The 22,844-nt window shown below is 34.0% G+C and overlaps 1 protein-coding gene across 2 annotated transcripts in view; it reads left to right on the forward strand.

Annotated features, from left to right (window-relative positions):
• Positions 1 to 22,844, forward strand: part of LOC138703851 (serine-rich adhesin for platelets-like) — a 1,430,840-nt gene that overhangs the window by 1,143,464 nt on the left and 264,532 nt on the right. The window contains exon 1 of one of the 2 annotated variants that reach the window (XM_069832076.1): positions 15,873 to 16,115. The exons of the other annotated variant lie outside the window; for it this stretch is intronic. The gene's annotated coding sequence lies outside the window, so the exon portion shown is untranslated. Of the gene's footprint in view, positions 1 to 15,872; positions 16,116 to 22,844 lie in introns of those variants that run through there. 2 annotated transcript variants of the gene reach the window in all.

Consider the following 22,844-nt stretch of genomic DNA (forward strand, 5'->3'; position numbering starts at 1 on the left):
AGCTATCATTAATAGGGTAATACATCGTGAACTATCCGAAATTAAATTCAGTCATTTAGTGAGAAGATATCACTATGGCCAGAAGTGAATTAAATATCTCAGAAAACTGAATCCCTACAGTCACTTTATGAAATACAAATCTGAAAACCTGTTGGAATTTTGAACGCATGTACTTCAAGACAAAAGTCGCTGACTGTACCACTCTTGTTATTCAAGACCTTAAATGCTTCTAACAGCCTCTCTCTATTAAAGGGGTTCCTAGACGTTCACCATAGCAACAGGAAAAGGACATCCTTCTTTTGTTTTTATGACAGGAGACACCACGTGTTTAAGAATGATGTTATACACATGTTTGCTCCTTGTAGATTCATTGACGTCAAAGCAACGACACTGTTTTGAATGGCATATGGATACTGACTGCAAACCCTACAGTTGTTAACCAATGTCAAACTTAAAAAGTTGACTGTAGATACCCAAATGACACCTATTATTATTTGATTAGAATTTCTTAATTGTATTCTACTTTATGTATAACTGGTACATGGATATTTGAGTAATTCAATGACACAAAACATCACCATTATTATCATCATATTTTAATGATACCAAGGCCAATACACGTCTCTTCAATGACTTAAGTCGTTACATATTACTTCCCTCACACATTTCTTCTTCTATCGAGGTTATTTAATAACCTTCTTTCTTTCCAATGAACACCAGTTTTATCAGGATCTTCGTAAATTTATTCCAATTCTAAGTGGAAATGAAAACTTTTTAGAGTCTCTCAAACAAATTATGTGAACGAAGATATTTGTAAGTTAATAATAATAATACTTACTTACTGGCTTTCAAGGAACCCGGAGGTTCATTGCCGCCCTCACATAAGCTCGCCATTGAACCCTATCCTGAGCAAGATTAATCCAGTCCCTACCATCATATAATCTATACTAATAATCAGGGAAAGGATTTATATGTAAATACATATTTACTTATAAAGCTAATATAATTTATATTTTGCATTATCTTTATGTTTCACAATGTGTAGGGTTGAAAAATCCTACTTTTATTTTCCATATTTTTCCATATTTTAGAGTTTAGTACATATTTTCGTTAATTTCCATATATTTTCCATATTTCATATAAAACAGTCCATATTATATTAGGTTTAACAATAAAACAAAACAAAATTCCATTAACTTTTAAAAATACATTTCAACAATAGAGATTTAAACACATGTTCAGTAATCCCTTTAACATCAGAGTTATTTGAAAATTAGCAGTCCTATCAACAATGGGAAAGTAAGTTACAAAACTGTATTAATTTAATTTAAAATTTTTAACAGACTTCAGTTGTGCAGCTCAACAGTTAAATGCCAGTCAGAGTACACATAGGTTCAGTTTTGTAAATCATACTATAAAGACGGTAAATATGCCAAAAGTACGTCATTCAGTCAATTTAAAATCAAAACTAACAAGTTACATTTCAGAATTTAAAGAAGATGGTTTATCAACTGACAATAAAATATTATTTTGTAATTTGTGTCAGTGTGCAGTATCATCTACACAAAAGTTCCTGGTGCAACAACACATTACAACTAGTAAACATCAGGCCAACAAACAACTAAATTCCAAGCAGAGACAATTGTTTTTAACACAACCAACAACATCGAATGTAAGATCTGAGTTTAACATCGACCTGTGCCGTTCTCTCATCTCTGCTGATATTCCTCTCTACAAACTAAAGAATAAGGTCTTCAGGGAATTCCTTGAAAAATATACTCAACATACAATCCCGGATGAGTCAACACTTAGGAAGACGTATGCTCCATCCATCTACGATGAGACAATACAGAAGATAAGAGATGAAATTAAAGATAGTTCAATTTGGGTTTCCATTGATGAGACTCCCGACAAAGAAGGTAGACTTGTTGGTAATGTAGTTATCGGTTTGTTAAGTGAACAGTATTCTGAACGAATTCTTTTACATTGTGATGTTCTAGAAAAGTGCAATAACAAAACTATAGTTAAACTGTTCAACGAAGCTATGGGTATCCTGTGGCCAAAGGGTATTACGTACGATAATGTGTTATTCTTTATTAGCGATGCTGCCCCTTATATGGTCAAAGCTGGACAAGCATTATCTGTTGTATATCCTAAATTGACTCATTTTACTTGTGTGGCGCATGCATTTCATCGTGTGGCAGAAGTGGTCAGAGACAATTTCCCTAAAGTAGATTTGTTGATTTCATCAGCGAAAAAAGTATTTCTCAAAGCTCCCAGTAGAGTTAACGTGTTGAAAGAAATGTACCCTGAAATTCCATTGCCACCAAAGCCAATTTTAACTAGATGGGGTACATGGCTAGAAGCAGTTGAATATTATGCCGAACATATAGACTCTATTAACAATGTTCTCCTTGCATTGGACTCTGAAGATGCAGTCTCAATTGATACTGCGAAAACAGTTACCTGTGACATAAGTGTAAGAATGACTTAGCTCACATTCAGCATACATTTTCATGCATCATAAAAACGCTCAAAAGTCTCCAAAATAGGCACCTTTCACTATCTGAAAGTTTTGAAATTATAAATAGTACTGTGGAACAACTGAATCGTGGTAGAGGTAAAGTTGCAGATGCAGTAAGAGCTAAGGTGGACACTGTACTTTCAAAAAACCCTGGATATGAAGAACTACAAAAGGTTGTTGCTGTGATGAGTGGTGAATCAACAGTGAAGATTAACTTGGACTTATCCCCAGCAGACATTGTGAAATTGAATTATGTACCAGTTACTTCTTGTGACGTCGAACGCTCTTTTAGTCAGTATAAATCTATCCTCAGAGACAATAGAAGAAGATTCACTTTTCAGCACTTGAAAGAAATGTTTGTAACCTATTGTTATGGTAACAGACAATAAAAATTGTGTTTTGTTGAAACTACATTGGAAGATAAGGTACGTCCATTATATTTTTTGTTTAGTTTGATTAAAATGTACCAATATTTAACGTACATAGTCATTTTTTTATAATTTTAAGTCCATATTTAATTCCATATTTTGGTAAAAATCCATATTTAATTCCATATTTTGGTAAAAATAACTACATATATATTTACATATTTCATATATTTTTAGTCCATATAAGGTAATTCCGGGAGAGATGCCCCACGGGGAGAGTCGCCCCACCCTCCTTTTCTGCTTATCTCAAAACCTCTAAGGAATCGACCTTGGGAGCATTTGTTTAATTCGTATACGACCCTCGAAGGCAACCAGTGCAATCTTTGTGACGGTTTTTTTGTGTGTGAAAAGTGAATGTAAAAAGGAAATGCTGTTTTTCGTAGGCTTTGTTATAATATTTATAATTTTTCAAAATTCGTAATTGGGATAATGGCTATGTATATGTTGCTTAATCCAATATATTTGACAAGTACATGCATTGTACTCCATTCTTAAAAAAAAAAATTAAGTAATTGTCCATTACGGTTGCCGTTAAATACATAAGGCGTAATGGTCATGCTAAAGGGAGAGATGCCCCACCTGTTTGAGGGACAGACGCCCCATGTACTTAAGAGTGATATTACCGAACATAACTAATTATTATTAGTGCCCTTGCTGAATTTATTGGAATTTTAATTGAATTATTATATTGGAATAAAATTATTATATATTAGAGGACAATAATTTTTAAAGGATGACCAAAACTTGCTAGGGGATCACATATTTTCAAGAGGTGTTCAAAGTTGAAATCCATGAACATTTTAAGGAATACCGGTATTCTAAATTTGTTGCAGCGACATTTTCAATAGGTGCCCAAAGTTGAGGGCCTTCAAAATTTTAAGGGATGTCCAAAGTTATGTTTGAATGACACATTTCACGACCAAACGTTAGTCAATGCAATCCCAGAGATTTCTTCAATCTTACTGTAACTTTTGGGGGAATTGGGAATTAATGAAGCATCGCACTGTTATGGTATTATTTAGAGAACAATCCACCGACTGAAATCTAGTGGAGTATTCAAGAATTATCCAATGGCTGCAATTCTTCCTAGAGAGAAACCTTGAGTTACCTGTCAGGCAGTCAGAAGGATCATCCATCTCTCTGAAGAGGTCAAGGTAAGTCGAGATAAGAAGTCAAGCAGTATTTTGACCTACTGGAAACAACTCTATGTGAACGCAATTTGTAGGAAAGCCACATAAAATAGAGGAAAGTGGCACCCAACTAAACAAATTTACAAGGAAAAGTGGTTGAGAAAAAGGGATCCAAAAATGTTGAAGTCTAACTTCAAGCGAGAAAGGTGGAAGTGATTCAGTCAGAACATGTTGTAATTCGGAGGGAACATTTCTTCTACCGTCAATGTTTGAGATGAAAAATGGAAGTTTTTTGACGGATTCCTAGCAGAATCGGGGGTTTATATGAATCCAAAATCGTCCTATGTTCTATCAGAATTATTTATGAAGTGATTGAAGGAAAATTTTACTCCAAGAAAGAATCCTGGCAAGATTCCCTTAATATTGGATGAACATTCAGCACATTTAGATAACATAAAATGCTAGAATGAGGATAATGAATCACAATTGTTTGCCTACCAACCTATGCAACTCAGGCACTTCAGTCTCTTGATTGCTCACATTTTAAGTCTCTCAAGCATTATTTCAAGAAGAATATCACAGCAGTGGAGGGCTTATAAAAAGCAAGCCTGACTATTCATCTAGAAAGCTCCGTTGGTAGTAATAGAGAGGTCATTTGGATTTCGAGCCAGAGGTTTCTATCCTTTCAATCCAGATGCAGTTCCTGAGCACCTCTTCAGTATTTATGATGCATCAATCAACAACACAGCTGTAAGAATACCTTCCTGTGCCTCTTCAGGAAATCTCAAAGAAGAGAAAACTTTATCGGCTACAAGTTCTAATGATAACGGGATAATAAGTTGTAATTTCGGCTCAAGTGCCAAAATGGCAAATTCAGCGACAGCGACTCCTTTCAAATCCCTTCATGAAATAAACTATGTCCCAGCAATATCTTTTGCTGTGAACAAAAGAAAGCGATCGGTAGAACGCGTTACAGGTGGAGATAAAAATGGAAACACCATCTTTGAAACCCTCCCAGTTCCAAAAAGCTCAAAGTCAAATTCTTCAAAATCTTGTAGATATAGAAGACACTTTTGGAGAAAATATGAAGAGAGTGTCGTCAAATGAAACAAAGTAGATAGTTCCTACTTTGTTGAGTGCCTTGAATATTTTATCAAATGAAGGAAGTTGTTGGTTGGATTCAGTGACTTTCCTGCAAGAAGTTGCGTAACATGTGGGCTAAGTGCCATATATTTGGTCGCACTCAAAAACGAGCTCAGAAAATGAACTTATTGGAAAAATAAAATAAGCAACATTATTTAGAGTGTTATTTATCAAATTAATAGTTTAATTTGGGAATTACCACAGCGGGGCATCTCTCCCCTATATGTGTGTATATTACAGTGATGTCGTATTTGATTAATTTTTATTTTGCCACTTGCTGTGCACGAATTATCGATTGTTTCATATTTTACATAAACCTTTAATGTATGTCACATGCTATAACACATGAATAAAGTATCTGCTTTGATTTGTTTAATTTTTAAACGATAAAAACCTTAAGTGGGGCAACTCTCTCGGAATTACCTTAAATCCGTTCCCTGCTAATAATAAATCTGTAGCCAAAATTTTTCTGGTAATTTTCGATTTTCCAAAAATAATTGGTGTTAACATGTATATTTAACCATCCTGAAACCGAAAATCCCTTTTTTGAAATTTTTGTTTGTATGTCTGTATGTCTGTCTGTCTGTCTGTGTAGATGTTTGTTACCTTTTCAAGCGATAATGGCTGAACCGATTTGTATGAAAATTGGAATATAAATTAAGTTCGTTGTAACTTAGATATTAGGTTATATGGCATTGAAAATACTTTATTTAAAAGGGGTTTTATAAGGGGGCCTTAATTAAATAAATCGAAATATCTCGCTTATTATTGATTTTCATGAAAAACGTTACATAACAAAAGTTTCTTCAAAAATCATTCCCGATAAATTTTAGTCTATACAAAATTTTGATAGGACTGATATTTAATGAGATAAATGAGTTTTAAAATTACAATAACAACGCCATCTAAGGCGCTTTACTGAAATGAAAACAAATGACTTCGTCTATAAGGGGTCTTGGACAACAACAATCGAAAGCTAAAACATAACCTACAGAGAATGTTTCTGTGTTTGTATGAAGTAATATCGGAAGCTAATTAATTGTTTAATTATTTCTTCACCATTGGAAAGTGTAGTTTCTCTAGATGGACATAATTCTACAATGTTATTACAATAACTTCTGAAACATATAGCAAGTAATATAAAGTACAGACATTAAAACTAAATGATATGTCAATCTTCATTAAACTATGGTTGCATGTAATAACAATTAAGAAACATGTTAAAGGAATTGTCATTGCACAAAATGATTGATCTCTGGACCAAAATGATTGCATTTTAATTATTTAAATACAATTTAAATTAAGTAACATATTAAACGATTTATCCTTCTATCAAACACGAATGTTCCCTGGATGAAACGTCCTATTTTAATTATGTAATTACTTTATATTTATTTCTAACGGGTGCAGCGGAGCGCACGGGTACGGCTAGTATAATAATAATAATAATAATAATAATAATAATAATAATAATAATAACTAGACTTCTTGGAATTGCCACGGGGATCGTAAGGTTTACTACGCACGCGGTATGGACTGTATGAGAAGGGGGCGTGCAACGGATGGAGTATGCCTCTGATGTAAACACTGAGCAGTATACTGCGGTTACAATAAAACCTGTATCCTGCATTCAAGAAATATAATGAATGATCATTGAAGTAGGAAATGTCTAAACATGTAAATACACAATTATTTTATAGTGAGATATATTAACTCTTAAAATTTAATGTAATATACTCACATCATCCTTGAATATGTACATTGCAGTGAAGAGTTACGTACCATTTGAGCGATTGCAAAGTAACCTCCTCCGATGGTCACTTAAACAGTTTTTATATTGGGAAAATGTACGTTCAACATCACACGATGTAATACGTGCATATTTGAAGAAGGGAAAGTCACTACGTTTTAGTACACAAACTTCAGACGTCTTGTCATGACCTGATAGTACTTCATTTATAATACGAAATTGTGAATAGGCAGAATTTTTAGCAATAATGTTTCTCAACTTACATTTCACTTTTTCTGAAATTAGTGAATTGTTATTTTGGATAACGATTTGTGATACTTTATCCGCTATATTAAGGGCTTCTAAGAGTTGTAGTTTAGACGATTCTAACAGGGTGATGCTTTTGGACACGATTTTAAAATTAGATTCAATTAACAGAATATCTTCCAATAGCTGTTCAGAAGGCAATGATTTTACAGCTGCAACAGCGGAACTGTCTGTGCTATCCAACGCATGAATTACCTCCATTATTTTGCTGTAATGTTCTGCATAATAATTAACAGCATCCAACCACGTTCCCCAACGGGTCAAGACTGGCTGCGGGGGTAAGGGTATTCCAGAGGCAATTTTTTGTAACAGCAACACTCTCATTGTAGTATGTTTCATTGAATTCTTGTCTGCACTGAACAAATGTTAAGCTTTGACTATTCCAACCACAGTAATGCAAAAACAAGTGCTTACATAGGTATACATTAGCTGTAGCTGCTCTATCTATTTGGACCGGTCACAACTCTTAACATGAACTGCTTATACTACGAGACCGGGCGGTCGCTCACCTCCTCTATACTGCCGTACATCGGCAACCTGATTGCATGCTGCGTGTGGCAGTTGAACGAAGTCTAATAATAACAATAATAATAATATGAAAGTTATAATTTTGTAACACCCTGTAGTTTTCTAACAGGAAAATGATTCTTTTCTAACACGCTTCGTATTTTAGAAATTAAAAAAAATATATATTACATGAGTCACCCTGTATGTATGTTTAATGTCTGAAATACTGAACCTCTGAAATTTGGTGTTGTGTGTATTGAGAGTTGTAAGACAGCAGATTTGGAACACAGTCAGCATCCCTTGATTATCAGCGCGGCAGAGTTGGCTGTCAGCGCCAGCGGCCAAGTGCAAAAAGCTTGAAATGTTTGAATAATGGTCCCGCCCAGCCAATATATGAGCGCCATAAATCAGATATAAGCAACATATGCCGCAGTGTATTATTGTGTGTGTAGGCATTCCTGCACGTGGATCAGAGATCCACATATTTCAAAATCGCAAAGCAGATGAGGAGACGTGCAAATGGCGAAACTGATTATTTGGTTTAGATATTCTGCTTCAAAAACAATTTATCACGTCATCACGGCGAATATGATAATGATAGGATTGGTATTGGTGTTGGTTATATTGTAATATTGGCAGTGCTGACGATTGTGGTAATGTTAACCAAGATGACTATAATCTAAAATAGTAATATACGTTACAAGAGCGGTATGTTGACGTTTTCATGGTCGAGGAAAAGATTGAAAAAGCTTTTTTAATTTTTAATTTCCGAGAACATGAAAACAAACATACCGCTCGTGTATCGTACATTATTTTGTGCGAAGATCGTTTATTACATACCTGAAAGACGAATTTCTAATTAGTTGCAATGAAATCTCCATGTTGGTTTCTATTTAATGACGGCAACTTCGGAAAACCAAAATATCTTTCTTCAACATTGTTGCTATAAAATGTTTTCTGTGTTTACTATACTCCAGCAGGCTGTGATATATGTCTTCCTTTCCCCCCCCCCAGTCTATAAATGCGAACTTAAAACAACGGTAAAGCTATGTAATGATTTATTTTTCATTTTAATATTTTAACAATATTATTTATATAACATATTGCAGTAATACGTCGGCAAGTTTATTGATTTTTTCACGGCTTCCTTAATGTTACTTGAATCACGAATGCAGTAACTTTATTGGAGTTGTAAAGTTTACTTAATTTTTTAAAATATTTAAAAACAATAATTAACATTGCAATTTAGGTGAAATTGCAGTGGTAAGTTTCCAATTTATAATTATTACTATGTTAAACGTTTCTAAAAATAATATGTTAAAAGCCTAAAGCAGTAAAATGAATGTCGCGCTTAAGCGGTAAGAAGAGGGAAATTGTTATGTGTGTTACGTTGGGAATACTGAATGTGGTATTTCACACTTACTGCGTATTGGTTCTGTGCGGAAAACAAGCAAATACGCACGATCTCGCACAAAAGGCTTTGCTTATAATTTGTGTATCAAATTGTTCAATATTGAATGCCTAGTGCAGTTTTGCTAATATTAAATTCACAGGAATATTCTACAAGCTATACAATGTACGAAAATGATAGGAATTATTTCCTATTTCGCGAATGAATACATTATTTTTGCAAGCATTTGTAAGCTGGACATATGTAGACTTCCGAAGGCCATCAAAAGATGCATTGTTATAGCGTATTTAATCACTCCATTTTATTTGTAAATTCTCACGAGTTCAAATGTGGATATAAATATATTATGAACTAGCCGTACCCGTGTGCTCCGTTGCACCCGTTAGAAGTAAATATAAAGTAATTACATAATTAAAATAGAACATTTGATCCAGGGAACATTCGTGTTTGATAGAAGGATAAATCGTTTAATATGTTACTTAATTTAAATTGTATTAAAAAAAATTAAAATGCGATCATTTTGATCCAGAAACATAAACATTATTTTAGGAAATACAGGAAACGAATGTACAGAATAGCCTACCAAGTTTTCTTTGCATAAGAAGTTATTTTAATCTTACCTGTCCTCGATTCACTCACAAGTTACTGTAATAACATTATAGCATTATGTCCATCCAGAGAAAGTACACTTTCCAATGGTGAAATAATAATTAATTATACGAATCGGTTAATTTAGCTTCCCGATATTACTTCATACAAACACAGAAACATTCTCTGTAGGCTATGTTTCATAGCTTTCGATTGTTGTTGTCCAAGGCCCCTTATAGACGAAGTCATTTGTTTTTTATTTCATTACACCGCCTTAGATGGCGTTGTTATTGTAATTTTAAAACTCATTTATCTCATTAAATATCAGTCCTATCAAAATTTTGCATAGAACAAAACTTATCGGAAATTACTTTTAAAGAAACTTTTGTTATGTAACATTTTTCATGAAAATTAATAATAAACGAGATATTTCGATTTATTTAATTCGAGCACCCTTATAACCCCCTTTTAAATAAAATATTTTGAATGCCATATAGCCTAAATTCTAAGTTACGACGAAATTAATTTATATTCCAATTTTTATATAAATTGGTTCAGCCATTATCGCGTGAAAAGGTAACAAACATCCAGACAGACAGACAGAGATACAAACAAAAATTTCAAAAAAGCGATTTTCGGTTTCAGGGTGGTTAATTATATATGTTAGGACCAATTATTTTTGGAAAATCGAAAATTACCAGAAAAATTTCGGCTACAGATTTATTATTAGTATAGATGAGAGTTTATGAATATAGCTACCCAATTTTTCCATTAGCTAATGTTGTAGTTTATTTCTTAATTTATCACCAAAGGAGCAGAATTCAGATTTAAATAGATTCTGCGAGATTTGTAATTCTCACAGTGATTGTAGAACCAGTTTTTTCCTATTCCAGATTCGCCACTCACTTTTACTTCTATTACTATTACTATTCATCTAATTAACCAACCTGGAGTCGATCCAAGGCAAATTAGCTAACAGAATAAACAATATATTTTCATATTTTTATAATAATATCCTATAAAGTAGACGCTATTCAAACGGGCATCGTTGCGATGCGTGTGAAGGCAGCCTCACTGATACGTGACCGAGGAACACAGTCACAGCCTGCGAGCGAGTGGTACACGCGGCCAGATTGATTCGCTGGGGTGGATCATCCGAAGGCTTTGATGGCAGCTTTTAGCTCGATGCGGTTTCACTTTCAGGGCAGCATGAAAGAATGCGGTGGAAGGGGAGGTCGCTTTTGAAGGGTATTAGCTGTCAGGGCACCCGAAGTGAAAGGGCCCTCTCTCCAAGACGTTCTGAGTTTGATCACCTTTGTACTTGCCACGTCTCTTCTTTCAATTATAAGGGACAGTGATACCCCAGTTAGTGAAGCGGAAATTGATTGGACAAATCTTATTGTTGGAGGGAATTCCGACTTTGGCTTCTAGTTCATGGTCAAGTGTGAAACACGACTTAGGCCTACAATTACTTTACTTAGGATTTCCATGAATTTGAAAGTTCTATAACGCCGTCTCGCTTCGTTAGATAGTCCGGCTTCGATTCACGGCTAGTCCAAACAGAAGGCGGTCATCTGCATGTATTAGGGGTAGTGGGCTGCCTCGGGCTCTGAATCCACGCTCAGGCGTGAGTTCGAATCCCGTTTGAGCTGATTCCCTGTTTACATTTTTGACGTAGAACCCCGTACTACTTCCCAGAGTGTCAGTGAAGGGTACGTACGGAGTTTCGGATGTTCTAGTGGACGAAAACGGCATTTACTTTCAACTCCTTTCGTTCTTTCATTTTGTCGTTCTTACAGTCTTTCTTTCGTTCTTTTTTTCTTTTCTCCCTTTTGTTCTTTCTTTCATTTTCCTTATTTATTTATTTATTTATTTATTTATTTATTTATTTATTTATTTATTTATTTCTTTTTCTTTCATTTGATTCCTTCATTTTTTGTGTAGTCCTTTTTTTTTCTTTTTTTCCTTTCTTTCGTTCTTCCTATTTTCTTTTCTCTATTTCTTTTGTTCTTTCTTTCTTTATTTCTTTCTTGATTCCTTCATACTTTGTTTAGTCCTTTTACTTTCTTTCAATTTTTCGTTTCTTTCGTTCTTCCTTTTTTCTCTATTTCTTTTGTTCTTTTTTCTTTTGTTCTTTCTTTCATTCCTTATTTATTTATTTGTTTATTTATTTCTTTATAATTTATTTATTTATTTATTTATTTTTACTTTTTTCTTTCTTTATTTATTTGATTCCTTCATTCTTTGTGTAGTCCTTTTTTTCTTTTTTTTCCTTTCTTTCGTTCTTCCTTTTTTCTTTTCTCTATTTCTTTCGTTCATTGCTTCTTTTGTTCTTTCTTCCATTCCTTATTTATATGTTCATTCATTTATTTATTTATTTCGTTGTTTGTTTAGTTCTTTCTTTCGTTCTTTCTTTTGTTGCATATTTATTTATTTCATTCTTTCATTTTTAGTTCAGTGTTTTCTTCCTTTCTTTCTTTCTTTATTTGATTCCTTCATATTTTGTTTAGTCCTTTTTTCTTTCTTTCTTTTTTCGTTTCTTTCGTTCTTTTCTCTATTTGTTTTGTTCTTTTTCTTTCTTCCTTCCTTTCTTTCTTTCTTTATTTGATTCCTTCATACTTTGTTTAGTCCTTTTTTCTTTCTTTCTTTTTTCGTTTCTTTCTTCTTTTCTCTATTTGTTTTGTTCTTTTTCTTTCTTTCTTTCTTTCTTTATTTGATTCCTTCATACTTTGTTTAGTCCTTTTTCTTTGTTTCTTTTTTCGTTTCTTTCGTTCTTCCTTTTTTCTTTTCTCTATTTCTTTTGTTCTTTGTTTCTTTTGTTCTTTCTTTCATTCCTTACTTATTTATTTATTTATTTATTTATTTATTTATTTATTTATTTATTTATTTATTTATTTATTTATTTATTTATTTATTTATTTCATTGTTTAGTTATTCATCATTCATTCATTCATTTCGTTGTTTGTTTAGTTCTTTCTTTTGTTGCATATTTATTTATTTCATTCTTTCATTTTTGCTCAGTGTTTTCTTCCTCTCTTTCCTTCATTCTTTTGTTCTTTCTTTCATACTCATTTATTTTCTTTCGTGCTTACGTTTTTTCTTTCATTATTTCGTTTTTTTTCTTTCATTCATACTTTCTTTATTTTATCGTTCTTTCTTTCGTTTATTTTTTTCTTCCCATACTTGCTTCTTACTTCACATCATTTTTCTGCCTTCCCACTTCTTTATTCCTTCCCCAACTATTTCAGTCTTAACACGATTGTCAGACAACTTTGAGTCTCCACCAGACATAACATAGTACATCGCTTACATTGAGAACAAACGTCACTTCGGAATATATAATTTTTTTCATTCACGTGTTAAATACTAGATTACGGTACCCAGTTGACTAGTTTCAGCATGTTGTGGTATATCTTCAGAACTGGGTGGTCTGGTCTTCTCGCCTTCTGATTGCGTTTCCTGCGTTTGTGTAGTGTAATGTGGAGTCAAAAAGTGTGTGTGTTCTGAAATTCTCAATTCTCTTGCTAAGATTCGAACTTAAAACTACAGCACCTCGCACGCAGTGTTAAAATAGTACAGCGTCCATTGTTGTCTAATTTAAATTAAAATATATTGGCAGGTTCAGAAACGGCAACGGACATCTGTTCAAAAGCCTCAAATGACTGATTTCGCTGCATTCTTCTGGAAGACAAATTGGCCTTGCCCTGCTTTGAATTCAGATCTGCCCGCTGAGGCAGGGGTGCTACCCAAACTGATGGCGTGTCAAGGCCTCTCGCTGTAGCACCTGCTGTGTCGATCGCTTATAAATGGCTTCTCCAGGGAATATCGGAGCTGAATTGGTATCAACACGCGTCCATTTTTACAGCACTAAATTCATGTCGATGAGTTATTGGATTGAAAGCTAGCCGTGGTGAAGGAGTACAGATTTAATGTTGTTTTAAGCTACGGTGTGATGCAGGTTTTTTTTTACACGAACAGCGTTTTTTTTTTAATTAATTGTTAACACACTAACAGCTCTTAGTCCTTTCTGGTTGAGTTCGTAGATGGGGTTATTTTGTCAACAAAATGACGTTCAAACTTGTGTTTAGGTTTCTGTGCAGCGACAGTCCTGATATGACGCAAGCTGGGGTAAACTTGAAACACATAAAAAAGATTATTTATTTATTTATTCATTTATTTACTTACTTACTTATTTACTTATTTATTTATTTATGTATTTATTTATTTATTCATTCATTTATTTACTTATTTATTTACTTATTTATTTATTTATTTATTTATTTATTTATTTATTTATTTAAACAATCTTTGTTCGCGTATTGGCGGATTAGATGAGTTCCAGTTCGTAATCCGCCATCACTCTCTGTACAAATATTACAGAACCTAATACATATTGGGCCTACAAGTATCCTCTATTCACCATAATAATAATAATAATAATAATAATAATAATAATAATAATAATAATAATAATACTTACTTACTCACTTATTACTTACTTACCTACTAACTTACATGCTTGCTTTTAAGGAACCCGGAGGTTCATTGCCGCCCTCACATAAGCCCGCCATCGGTCCCTATCCTGAGCAAGATTAATCCAGTCTCTATCATCATATCCCACCTCCCTCAAATCCAATTTAATGTTATCCTCCCATCTACGTCTCGGCCTCCCCAAAGATCTTTTTCCCTCCGGCCTCCCAACTGACACTCTATATGCATTTCTGGATTCGCCCAAACGTGCTACATGCCCTGGCCATCTCAAACGTCTGGATTTAATGTTCCTAATTATGTCAGGTGAAGAATACAATGCGTGCAGCTCTGCGTTGTGTAACTTTCTCCATTCTCCTGTAACTTCATCCCTCTTAGCCCCAAATATTTTCCTAAGAAACTTATTCTCAAAAACCCTCAATCTCTGTTCCTCTCTCAAAGTGAGAGTCCAAGTTTCATAACCATACAGAACAACCGGTAATATAACTGTTTTATAAATTCTAACTTTAAGATTTTTTGACAGCAGACTAGATGAAAAAAGCTTCCCAACCGAATAATAACAGGCATTTCCCATGTTTATTCTGCGTTTAATTTCCTCCCGAGTGTAGTTACATAAAAAATTACCTCATAAAATAAAAATAAACATAGTGGAATACATATTAATGTTGTTAGAATCAAATAAGAATCGCATAAAAACAGAAGCCGATAATTCAATAAAAAAAATGTACAAATTATGGGTGATATCATGATTTAAACATTTTTTTTTTGCCAATTTTATCCCAGTTTACGGTAAAGCATTTTATATTTTTGAGATTGGGTAATTAATAACCAGACACCTATCACACTCGCATAATGAGGCAAGACGTAGATGGGAGGATAATATAAAAATGAATTTCAGGGAGGTGGGATATGATGGTAGGGACTGGATTGATCTTGTTCAGGATATGGACAGATGGCGGGCTTATGTGAGGGAAGCAATGAACCTCCGAGTTCTCTGAAAGTCATTTATAAGTTTATTATTATTATTATTATTATTATTATTATTATTATTATTATCATCATCATCATTATCATCATCATCATTCGCAAAGTAACCTATAGGATACAACAGGTTAATAGGCTATATGTCATAATTTTAATAGAAAAATAGAAAGAAAATTGGTAGGAAAATTAAAATTTCACAATATTATAATATTGTACAACATATAAAATATAGACATTGCGATAGTTGTTTTCTTTACGGTCCGACACGGTTTAATAAACTAGTGTGAGGAATGAAGTTTTGCCAAGTTAAGGGTTAATAAGTGTCATTAAATATTTCTTTCCTTGCTTATGTAAATTAAATCAAGAAGAGACTTCTAAACCTCCAGAACAACGACTGTCAATTTTTTTATCCACCTAAACAGCGAATACAACCTTTGTAGAATTGAGCTCTATCGAACCTCTTTTTTTTACGAGAAATCCCCCTACTAAAGTAATTGCACGTGTTTGGGATTGAATTTAAAACTCGTGTCCAGTGTCATATAAAAAGTAGGGGGTGGGGGTGGGGGGTGGGATTCAGCGATGTTGCAATTCATTGATCTGCCCACGCGGATTCCCCCTCCCCCGTTTGGAACAGATGGTCTCTCATCACGCACGCACGCGCCGTGTGGCCGTCCTTCCCCCGCTGCCAGTCTTTTGTTTGGGCCAGTAGCCGTTGGGGTGAGCTGCGGTGTGCGTCCTCTGACTCACAACCCGGTGCACGTGTGACGTCGTCGAATGTTTTGATATCGCGTAGTGAAATTGGAACACTGTTACGTACTTCGGAATGTAATTAAATGATACCGTGTCTCATAAACAAGTGAGTTGTGCCTATTGATAGTGTTTTGTTTTTGACATACAACACTAATTTATAATCTTACTTCTTTATAACAGTGCATGTTTCTAAATGAATAGTATTCAGTGATATTTTCTACGCTAAAATTACACTTTATTTCCAGAAGTGAAGATTTTTTTTTAATTCCGGTGAAACACGAACAGAATTCTTAAAAAAAAAAAAAAAAAAAAAAAAAGACTATTTTACGAGTGTAAATATCACATAATAGTGTGAAAATTTAGTTTTTAGTTTCCTATGATTATAGGATTATTATGAAGTAACTAACATACTTAAAATTAATACAACTTCTAAACAAATTTATAAAATATAATATATTTATTTGCAGCAATTAAGATGACAAACGATTAGGGAAAACACGGAAATTTTTACTTGAAGCAAGTAAAGCGGTAGGTTTGGAAGTAAATCCCGAAAAGACAAAGTATATGATTATGTCTCGTGATCAGAATATTGTACGAAATTTTAACATAATAATTGGAGATTTATCCTTCGAAGAGATGGAAAAATTCAAATACCTTGGAGCAACAGTAACAAAAATATAAATGACACTCGGGAAGAAATTAAACCCAGAATAAATATGGGAAAATGCCTGTTATTATTCGGTTGAGAAGCTTTCGTCATCTAGTCTGCTGTCAAAAAATCTGAAAGTTGTAATTTATAAAACAGTTATATTACCGGTTGTTCTTTATGGTTGTGAAACTTGGACTCTCGCTTTGAGAGAGGAACAGAGATTAAGGGTGTTTGAGAATAAGGTTCTTAGGAAAATATTTGGGGTTAGGAGAGATGAAGTTACAGGATAATGGAGAAAGTTACACAACACAGAACTGCACGCATTGTATTCTTCACCTGACATAATTAGGAACATTAAATCCAGACGTTTGAGATGGGCAGGGCATGTAACACGTATGGGCGAATACAGAAATGCATATAGAGTGTTAGTTCGGAGACTGGAGGGAAAAAGACCTTTGGGGAGGCCGTGACGTAGATGGGAGGATAATATTAAAATGGATTTGAGGGAGGTGGGATATGATGATAGAGGGTGGATTAATCTTGCTCAGGATAGGGACCAATGGCGGGCTTATGTGAGGACGGCAATGAACCCTCGGGTTCCTTAAAAGCCATTTGTAAGTAAGTAAGTAATTAAGTTGAATTAAGTGATTCTAAAATGTTGTAATTTCTGCATGTGGGGGAGGAAGATATTTTAGCGCAGATCTTATAGAGTATGTTGCATAAATACCCCTTCCATATTTCCCTGAATTGAAGTATTTGTGGTAATTATTTTCTTCTGTGCCAAATTGAACTTCGGTCAGTAAGACTGACATCACTAAGGATCAGTGATAGATTAGGTTTGGTTTTTCCAGGTTTTTGTTATATCTACCAAAAACTTATAATATGCTATGCGAACCAAAACCCTGAACAAACCAAACCTTACCTTCACTGATTCTTGGTAATGTCTGCCATAATTACCAGCGTTCAATTTGGTACAGAAGAAAATAATTACCGTATTTTTTTCTACATCTTAAAACGGGGTATATTTGACATAAAAAATGTAAACTATGATATCAGATGTACTCAACGTATTTGAAGTTAATTACTTTTTTCTCCACTTGAGTGTGTTTTGTTATTTTAAGTCAAATTGGTCTGATATGTTTTTTTTCATGGTCAAGTCATAATTACCACAAATACTTCATTTCAGTGGAAATAGGGAAGGAGCATGCCACTCTTCAGTACATTTCCAATTTCCATTCACAGGCCTAGTTTTAACCTCTTATCCTACTTATACTATACGCTATTTACATGTTTTTACTGTTAATATAACGTAAGTGCGAACAAATGAACACACAATTTTAATGATAAATACGTTTTAATTTCAATTAAACAGGGAACAAGCAATAACGTAGGAAAGAATACCGTCTTTGTTTTCATTTGAGCAAAGCCTTTAACTTGATCGTATTTTATCTCTTAAGCGTTTATAAAAACACAATATTTTAATATTAAAATAACAGTACTCATCTTTCTTCTTTAATAGTATATTCTAATCTTCATTTGTTTTAAATCTTAAACTCAGGAGGCAGCGATTGCCTCCACGAAATGACGTCTCTGGATCCCAGTTATTTCGTGCTAAAACAAATGCTTCCGTTGCTATGATATTCCATGTGAGCTTCCGGCATTTGTTTCTATACTGTATATGCATATGATCATCACGGAGCGATTTTAATCAAGGTATAGATAAACGATGTGGGCCACGTCTGTTATTGACATTCGGCATTGTTCTTTTGTTTTGTTAACAAATGAATGCAGCCATTATTAAAAATAAGACATAGATATTATTCATGTTATTATTACAAACATCATTTTTTATGCTTTTACAAACTTCTTTTTATTTATCTTTTTATATTTCTTAAATTGGGAATTGAATGTTACAAAATAACAGAGAATTAGAAATTTATTATAACACCGTCAAGTAATAAAAACACAAAAATTGTGCATAGTCCTTTGTAACAAATGCAAGCACATCAGGAAAGGATAGTAAAGAACCACAGTTACGAAACTTGAGTTGTTGAGGGTACTAGGAACAATTGACTGTGCCGGTACTATTCCGCATTGTCTTTGATGAGGCGACAGTAGCGATCCAAGTGGTTAGCAACTATCTGTGGATGCATATTCCCTACGTATTGAGCTTCGTGATTGTATATACTAGACTGTAGTTAGAATACTGTCTTTGGTGGCATTCGGAAAACAGGTCTATGACTTCGTGGACGTAATAACAAGTTTAACATAGGGTATGACAATTTATAAAGCTTTGAAAAATAAACAGAAGCTTACGATGAAAGAGTAATGGAACGGAGCAACATTCTCTCCGGCGCCGGGATTTGAACCCGGGTTTTCAGCTCTACGTGCTGATGCTTTATCCACGAAGCCACACCGGATACAACCTCGGCGTCGAACAGAATCGTCTCAGATTAAGCTCCAACTCTTGGGTTCCCTCTAGTGGCCGCCCTCTGCACTACGTCATAGATGTCTATGAGCGTAGGACCGAAGTCCACACATGTGCTGAGGTGCACTCGTTATGAGTGACTAGTTGGCCGGGATCCGAGGGCGGCCACTAGAGGGAACCCAAGAGTTGGAGCTTAATCTGAGACGATTCTGTTCGACGCTGGGGTGGAATCCGGTGTGGCTTAGTGGATAAAGCATCAGCACGTAGAGCTGAAAACCCGGGTTCAAATCCCGGCGCCGGAGAGAATTTTTCTCCGTTCCATTACTCTTTCATCGTATGATGACGCAGAATATCTGCATGGAAATATCATATGTACTTCGGTACATTAAAATAACAGAAGCTTGTTAGCCATTTGATTTATTACACGCATTTTTCCGAGTTTAATAAACTGGTTTTAAATCTTCGGCCAAGAATTTTGGTTTGGACATTAGAGCACGGAAGTTTGATTTTTATTTTATTTTAGTAGGTTATTTTACGGCGCTTTATCAACATCTTAGGTTATTTAGCGTCTGAATGAGATGAAGGTGATAATGCCGGTGAAATGAGTCCGGGGTCCAGCACCGAAAGTTACCCAGCATTTGCTCATTTTGGATTGAGGGAAAACCCCGGAAAAAACCTCAACCAGGTAACTTGCCCCGACCGGGAATCGAACCCGGGCCACCTGGTTTCGCGGCCAGACGCGCTAACCGTTACTCCACAGGTGTGGATCGGAAGTTTGAAGAATGTAATTTTTATTCAACCTGTTTACACCCTCTTAACACTTTATATCACTTAGGAATATAGTTATTAATAACCAATTCCATGTGTAGAAATAAAAACTAAATTAAATTGTAAATTACATAGTTGATACTAGCTTCAGCTTTGTGTTGCCCCCCCCCCCACCAGCAAAACAACTTAAAAAACCGGAAAAAATAAACAAGGAGCTCACGAGTTGTGTTGGCTGACACAAAAGTGAAACTAGACAATTAGGTAATTTGCAACTTAGTTTTTTATTTTAACACATGAAATTCGTAATTATAGCTAGCTACCTAAATCGAAGGCTTATATCGATTGGTTTTCAGTGAATAATTTTAATGTTTTTTTTGCCAGTCTCTGTTTTTCCATTTTGCCTATTTTGTCACTTTCAACTCTTTTGGCCTATTTTTTTTAGCTTTAATGTGTGTGTTTTTTTTTGCACTTTCTAACGAATTTTTGTGTTTAGAAATAAGTATAGGCATATTATATAATTTAAAATCCCGATTATGTTTTATCTATAATAATCTGACTACAGGTTTTGATTCATCTGGAGAAAATCAAAACTCGACTGGAATTTAATTGACTATTACACGATTAGAAGAAAGTATATAAAGATTAGAAGTAACAAAGTACTCCAATACAATAAAATATTAATTGGTTTACGAAAATACAACTGTCTTCCAATGTATAATTGTACCATCTCAACATTACGCTAGATGGCAGTAGTCTTTTATGATTATGTTTTCTTGTTATCAGTTGTGCCAACTATGGAATCTTCATTGAACTCTGTGGACGGTTACTGGTCAAGAAGGCTTTGTTGATTCAGTTTCATTTTTATTAAAACAGTTGCATTCCACTTCAATCATTCGGATACCAGTAATCAACGTCACTTGACAGATGATTTTCAATAAATCTTAGTATTAAACAATCTCTGATACGTGACTATCCATAATATCATATAGCAGAAGCTATAACATAACTTAAATAATATAAACAAGTGTTAGAAAAGTTTTAATTAGTAATGATGAAATAAACAAGAAAAGTTTTAATTAACGATGTTAAAATAAAAAATAAACATTAATAATTTTAAAAGGAACAATATTGAAAGTACAATTTTCAAATTTGAGTGTTTTAGTGGTTGGTGGTTCAGTTGATGTTATATTGGACGTGTGCGTGAAAGAAGTGGAACTCGTTGATGTACATGGTGTATCCCTCAACTTATTCAGGATTTCCGAATGGTGCTCTTCATTTATTTGTAAATAGGGTTTCAGGGAAGATGCATAGCTATGACCAGTGATCTTTATCAATTCTTGTTCTTGAATGCCAATGCGAGTCATATTTGAAACTGCTGTGCATCGACTGGAGTGGTTTGTAATTTTCTGTTTTTTGACGTCCAGACCAGTGCAGTTTGAAATGTTGGCAAACAAAGAAACAAATGCTAGGGTAGTGATAAAAATAAACAAATGCTAGGGTAGTGATAAAATTAAACAAGTGCTAGGGACGCGATAAAATTGTGCGATAAGCAGCCATGATTGGTTGAAAGACGTCCTTTCGTACCGTTTTTTTTTTTTGGTCAAAAGTAGTATGACGTAGTAAAAGTGTAATAGTCTAGAGAAAATCAAAACTCGACTGGAATTTAATTGACTATTACACGATTAGAAGAAAGTATATAAAGATTAGAAGAAATAAAGTAGGCCTATTTATTTATATATTTTTTTTAAACGCTGGCATAATATTCTTTGATTTATTTCCAGCAAATTTGTGTATAATATTTTATGGTAAAATTAAACATAATAATTTCACCAGTAATGTTCCTATTTTTTTGCACTATGCATAATGGAGCCGTGACATTTAATGACAACTATTTTTCTCTGTCACACAAACATAGTCTCTATTTCTGCAATACATTAATCGGGGTATTAAAGGTAACTAATTTATGTAATGGAGTTTGCGTTCGATGTTTCAATTTCTGTCGATGTTAACAGCTTCCGGAAAATTCGTAATATGGAGTTGTAATCAATACCTTTAATTATATTAATTACTTACAAAACTTCAAGTTTGTTACAATATCTGTTGTTAGCTAATTAGCTGATACATTCATAGAAAGTTGAGAATCTAGCATACACTTGTATAGCTTGCGTAAACCTAATATTTTAAAGCGTAAAAATAGCCTGCCCCATTAACAGATCTTTCAGTACACACTTTGATATCTTATCAATTAGAGAAATCAATATGAACACTTACCTTATTTTTTTTCAAGAATTTTATAATTCTACCCATGACTGGTTCCTAATCCGGTCCTTAGCCACCTAAACAACGCTGACTTTATTCACAACACTGAATTAATAGTAATATGCGTTACAAGAGCGGTATGTTGAAGTTTTCATGTTCGAGGAAAAGTTTGAAAAAGCGAAACGTAGTTGAGCTTTTTTAATTTCCGAGAATTGAAAGAAAACATACCGCTTGTGTATCGTACATTATTTTGTGCGAAGATCGTTTATTACATACCTGAAAGAGGATTTTCTAATTAGTTGCAATGAAATCTCCATCTTGGTTTCTGTTCAATGACGGAAAATTTGCAAAACAAAAATATCTATCTTCAACATTGTTGCTTTAAAATGTTTTCTGTGTTTACTATACTCCAGCAGGCCGTGATATACGTCTATCTTTTTTTTAACCCCAGTCTATAAATGCGAACTTAAAACAAACGGCTTCCTTAATGTTACTTGCATCACGAATGCAGTAACTTCAGTGGAGTTGTAGAGTTTACTTAATTTTTGCAAATATTTAAAAACAATAATTAACAGTGCAATTTAGGTGAAATTGCAGTGGTAAGTTTCCTTATTTATAATTATTACTATATTGAATGTCTCTAAAAATAATATGTTAAAAGCCTAAAGCAGTAAAATCAATATGTCACTTAAGCGGTAAGAAGAGGGAAATTGTTATGTGTGTTAGGTTGG

This window comes from Periplaneta americana, chromosome 1 (assembly GCF_040183065.1).
Source record: "Periplaneta americana isolate PAMFEO1 chromosome 1, P.americana_PAMFEO1_priV1, whole genome shotgun sequence".
Lineage (NCBI taxonomy): Eukaryota > Metazoa > Arthropoda > Insecta > Blattodea > Blattidae > Periplaneta > Periplaneta americana.